Genomic DNA, 5,831 nt, shown 5'->3' on the forward strand with positions numbered 1-5,831 from the left:
CTGGATGAACAGGACCCCGTGGTGTGGATGGCTGGATGAACAGTAGACGGTGGAGGGGTGGCCGTGGAGGGGTGGTTGAACAGGACCCCGTGGTGTGGAGGGCTGGATGAATAGTAGATGGTGGAGGGCTGGATGAACAGTAGACGGTGGAGGGGTGGTCGAACAGTAGCCGGTGGAGTAGCGCACGGTGGATGCTGGATGAACAGGAGCCCGTGGAGGCTGGAGGAGTCGACGGTAGCCCGTGGAGGCTGGAGGAGGTCGACGGTGGAGATGAACAGTATCTCGTGGAGTCCCATTTTGCGGTACGCCACACCCCTCCCAATGAACAGGGCCCCCGTTTCGACCGTAGGAGGTCCGTTTCCTCCGTTTTGCGATACGGCACACCCCTTCCGATCAACAGGACCCCCGTTTCGACCGTAGGAGGTCCGTTTCCTCCGTTTTGCGGTACACCACACCTCTCCCGATCAACAGGACCCCCGTTTCGACCATAGGAGGTCTGTTTCCTCCGTTTTGCGGCACGCCACACCCCTCCCGATCAACATGACCCCGTTCCAAACATGGCCGGTCGAACACAAGGCCGTATCCTCCATTCTGCGGCACGCCAGGCCTCGTTTCCATCGCCTGTTCCGTCCAAGCCGGTTGGCTCCCATGCGTTCCGTTGCCTCCCGATAAACACGACGCATTCCGTTGCCTCCCCAAGAACACGACGCATTCCGTTGCCTCCCCATGAGCACGACGACGACTCTGTTTCTCCGTTCCAACCTAGCCATGTACGTATGCGCGAGTAGGCGTTCGAGACCCTGCCCCTATGTACGTACATGGCCGTATTTTCTTTCTTGCACCCTCGCCGTTGTACGTACGTGTACATGCTACGTGCGCGCCTCTACTACGACACGTGCGCGCCTCTACTACGACACGTGCGCGCCTCTACAACGACAAGTATGTACGTACACGTTCGAAACTAGAATGACAACGCTACATACGCTTCGACCAGGTGGGTCCCGACTGTTAGGCACTTCCTTGCCTGCGAAGATGTAGCTGGTGGGTCCTAGCAGTCGGGGGGCGAATCATTTTGTTTTATTTATTTTTGCCCAGACGCACTTCCTTGCGTGCGAAGATGTAGCTGGTGGGTCCCAGCAGTCAGGGGGGCGAATCGTTTTTTTGCCCGGACGCACTTCCTTGCGTGCGAAGATGTAGTTGGTGGGTCCCAGCAGTCAGGGGAAAATGTTTTTTTCACGAAATACGGTGGCCCATCCGGTGGGTCCCCTTTGTCAGGTGGAGGAATAATTATTTTGCGCGTAATAAGGAGGCACTTCCTTGCGGTCTCCATGGACCCAGCTGTCAGCCTCTCCACGCACAGCACTCTTCCGATGGAAGTCGGTCGTTGACCACATTAACCACGCCGCGCCGAGGGCACCACGGCGGTGGACGACGGTGAGGCCTAGGAAGGGGACGACGCGGAGCCGGGGAAGACGCAGCAGTGGATGCCCACGCGAAGAGGAGTACGAGGGTGAAGCTGTCGTCGCCGCAGAATAACAGGAGGTGTGGGTGAGTAGAGGGATGGCCTGGCCAGCGGTGGGAGTAGTAGGGGCGGTGAGGCCTCCACGGCATCACAGCCGGCCACGGGAGGCAGGAGCACGCTTCATGACCGGTGCTGCTTTGGGCGGCTGGAGCACGAAGACCAGAGGTTGAAGAAGCACTACGTCCATTGGATGGACATCGTACGGTCACTGGAGCTAGAGTCGTTCATATTGACTAAGTTGACAAAGCCCTCCATCCCCGCAAACTTAGTAGGCCCACAAGTCAGCCTCCCACCAAGGTGAGTCCCAGCTAGCAGGGGGAGTATTCATTTTTTTGTGCGTAATAAGGAGGCATTTCCGGTGGGTCCGAGCTAACAGTGGGGGGAACGTTTTTTCGCGAAATACAGAGACCCTTCCGATGGGTCCCAGCTATCAGGTGGAGGAATCATTATTTTGCGCGTAATAAGGAGGCATTTTCCTGTGTGGGCCCCTACTGTCAGCCTCTTCCGATGGCTGTTGTTTGTTGACCGTGTTGACCTCGCCGCGCTGAGAGCACAAACACGATGGACAATGGCGGGGCCCAGGAAGAGAACCACCCAGAGCCGGCGAAGCCACCGCAGCGGATGCCCACGCTGAGGGGAGAATGAGCGCTGACTGGTCGGCTGCGGGGTGAGGCTGACGTCGCCGGAAAATAACAGGATGTGTGGGTGGTTAGATGTATGTCTTGGCGGCAGCACAGCCAGCCACAGGAGGAGGGAGCAGGCAGTCCTGCCGGCGCTGGTTTGGGAGGCTGGAGCAGGAAGATCAGAGATTGAAGAAGCACGGCGACCGTTGGATGGACATCCAACAGTCACTGCTGTGTGTTGACTAAGTTGACAAAGCCTTGCGTACGCGTCAAAAAAAATATAGGACAACGGCATCGTCAACCTAGTAGGCCCATAAGTCAGCCTCCAAATCTGTAGAAAATAGCATACAACCCATTAGCCATTATTTTCAATAATTTACCGCCCATTTGCTAATTCTTAAGGATATTTGAAGCCCATATTATTTTTATTAGCATTACAGACCATATATTTTGGGCACTGCTAAAAAATTCAATGAAATTTTGCATATTTCGGTGGGATCCGAACTCGACTAATCACGAAATTTCGAGTCACGTTAAAAATAGTTTTCAAAAAATTATATCAAAATAAAATTCAAAAAACAGTTCTCCGCAAAAAAAATGAATGAAATTTAGAATCTTAACTAGCAAGATGCCCGTTCGTTGCACGGAAAATGAAGATGCATTTGTATGAGTAGTTTATCTTATGGGTGAAAAGATGATATTTTAATGTAATTGGCAGTTGGCTTTGGTTTTTATAAGAGTAGAGAGTAGAGAAATCCTAAAAAAATGATATTTTAATGCAATTGCCGGTCGGCTTTGGTTTAAAAATTTACAGCCCATTTCTTACAACTTATATCCCATTTTCTGGGGAAGCCCATTTCTTATCCCTCCTCGTCTTGAAAGATTTGCAGCCTAGCAGGGCTGAGAAAAGCAAGTAGGACTCGGTTTTGGTATTCTCCAAAAAAAAAGAACTGGGCTAGCCAATTTCAGAAAAAAATATCAACTGGGCTCGTCATGTGCTTAATAAAAGCGTAAGCGTGGGCTAGACGGGCCACAGCCCCCGCACAGCGCGCAGTTGAGCTCCGTCTCTGACACTGAAAAACAACTGGGCGAGCTGTTGGGTCCCTGATGTTATCCGCTTATTGTGTAATTTTCTCGTTTATTGACTACATTGACAATGGCATGGAACCTAGTTGTCAAACAATTAGGAGGAAGTACTGTTTTGGCTTGTAATAACGAGGCACCTACTTGCGAAATGCAATGACCCTGGTGGGTCCCTACTGTAAGCCTCTCCACATACAGTCATCTCCTGATTCCTCTTTGTTGTTGACCATGTTGACAACACCAGACGGCGGCGAGCACAGCGAGCTAACCAAGGCGGAGAATGATGGCAAGGCCTCGGACGGGAACGAACATCACCCATGGAAGATGCGGCAGTGTAGTGGCAGGTGGAGGGGAGTACGAGGGCAACAACATGCAAGTCAAGCATACAAATGGTACAAAAAGCCCAAGGATTAATTGTTCATCAAATTTTTAGACAAAACCCAGATAGAACATGAAAGTAACATCTAACCCAACCACTCTTTTTTGCAGTCACGAACAAATGGATCGGTCTGATCCATAAAATCAACATCCTATGCAAAAAATTATTTCAGGATGTCCACAACTTGTTGTAAATAGAAGCCGAGCATGTTTAGAAGCCCATTTGTCCACCTGAAACTTCTTTTTTTGCTGTTCAACATGTTCGTCCGTGAGAAATCTCTTGCTGTAAAAATTAAGCCTCATGGATAATAGTAACCTCGCATTCAACAGGAAGAATGTGACAAAGCTTCTGTTTGCCTGGTTGGATGCATATCGTCGCATCGTTATTGTCCTCAAACGAATGTCATGAGTACTGAGAAAAATCCTTGTGCTTATTACGCCAACGATTGGTTATATGTTTTTCTCCATGTGGTTCTGCCTAAGTAGACATGAAGATTGAAAACAGTTAAGGTCTGAAAAAAGAGTATGTCGAAAGAACGACAGCTGAACAGTTAATTCTAGTACAATATATACGGGCTTTCAATGTGCATGAAATCATCACCTCTATGTATATATTCTCCAGAGATGGAAAGCATCGTAGCAAGCCAATAATTATGTCCAGATCAAAACTATACATTCTGATATATATGATCTTGACAAAATCCAGCAGCATTGATAGGCTATCAATGGACGAACTCTTCATTGAGCATATAACATAATATTAGTACCCAAAGTGTACTCCATGATGATATAAAACTTATGCGCACAAATAAAAAATGCAGCATATGATTACAAATGTGTAGATGATAATATACGGTACCAGAAAAGGTGAGGAGCCAAACACTAACTCCTTGTGATTATTAAACCTGTCAGAATTACACCCAAGGTCTCCAGTTTGGGCGCAGAGACGACAGTTATTTCTGGAGGTGTATAACAATTATCAAGGAGCAACCTTTCAAGTGAAGGGGCATCTTCGATGATGAGCTGTTGTCCTTCAAAATAAATTCCAATGCTTTTAAGGTGAGGCGACTTTATTCGGAGACAACTGATACCGATTTCTATTCCCAAAACAATCAGCAATCGCTCCAGGGCAGGGCAACTGGAGTGGATGATACTGTGCAGTGAGGCCTGTGATAGATAAACCACCACAAGCGAAAGTTTTTTTAGCAGTGGGTGTCGAAGCATTTGTACCAGATCGTCTGGTAGATGGCACCGGGCGAAGGTGGCGGTGTGGAGAGAGGAGGAAAACCACGAGATGGACAACGGTGGTGTGGGCATGAATTCTTGGTATGTTCGTGGTATGAAACTTTTGTGGTAATGGTAGAACTCAAACTGATAGAGTTTTCCGAATTGAGGGGATGTCAGCCAAGCGTCCACCTTGCCGGGTATGGACAGGAGGTAGCTTGCCGGGATGCAGAGGCATTGAACGGGGCCCTGCTGCTGAGAAGAGACGATGGCTCTGATGAGATCAAATTCAGGAAGGATAGATATCTGACGACAGTCGAGATTGAGGGGCGCGGTGCTCCATAGAGGGCGCCACCAAGTTGAGAGGACTTGTGTGCGGCATCAATCCTTGGTGGGGAGAAGCGAGATGATATCCTCAAGGATGACGTCCGGGAGATCGCTGATGTGGTCCACCGGAGATTCTACCGGTTCCTCAGATCCGGGTGGGGGGGGGCGGCTCGCCGCTTCTCCCCGCGCTACCGGGTGCGGGATCTACAACCGGCGTCGCCGCTGGTGGGAGCCTCATCTTCTTGGCGCTGGGGCCAGCTGACTCCATTTTCCTTGTGGGCGTCGCACCGAGCTCACGGGTTTGAGAAGAGTAGCCAGAGACGAGCCTAGTGGCAGTGCGAGTGGGGAAGAAGGAAAGTGGGGATTTCTGTAGGAGTGGAAGAAGAGGAGCATGCATTTTCTGTACGAGTGAGGAAGAAGGTGAGCGGGGTTTTCTGGATGAGTGAGGAAGATTGGGGAGCGGGGGGAATTAGGTGGGGAGATGGAAGCAGGAGAGTGAGCTATTCGTGTTTCTAAGGCCCGCTGCACTAACTACTCGCTTTTTCCCAAGAACCACTCTCTTCTTTTGCGTTGCTGCATGACTGGCCATGCATGCAGGATGCATGTGCCCGCCGGCCACTGCATGCGCCTGGTTTGTTACTAGTCCTATTTAATAGGGTGGTCATGGAGTAAAT

The sequence above is a fragment of the Triticum dicoccoides genome, chromosome 1B, assembly GCF_002162155.2.
Source record: "Triticum dicoccoides isolate Atlit2015 ecotype Zavitan chromosome 1B, WEW_v2.0, whole genome shotgun sequence".
NCBI lineage: Eukaryota > Viridiplantae > Streptophyta > Magnoliopsida > Poales > Poaceae > Triticum > Triticum dicoccoides.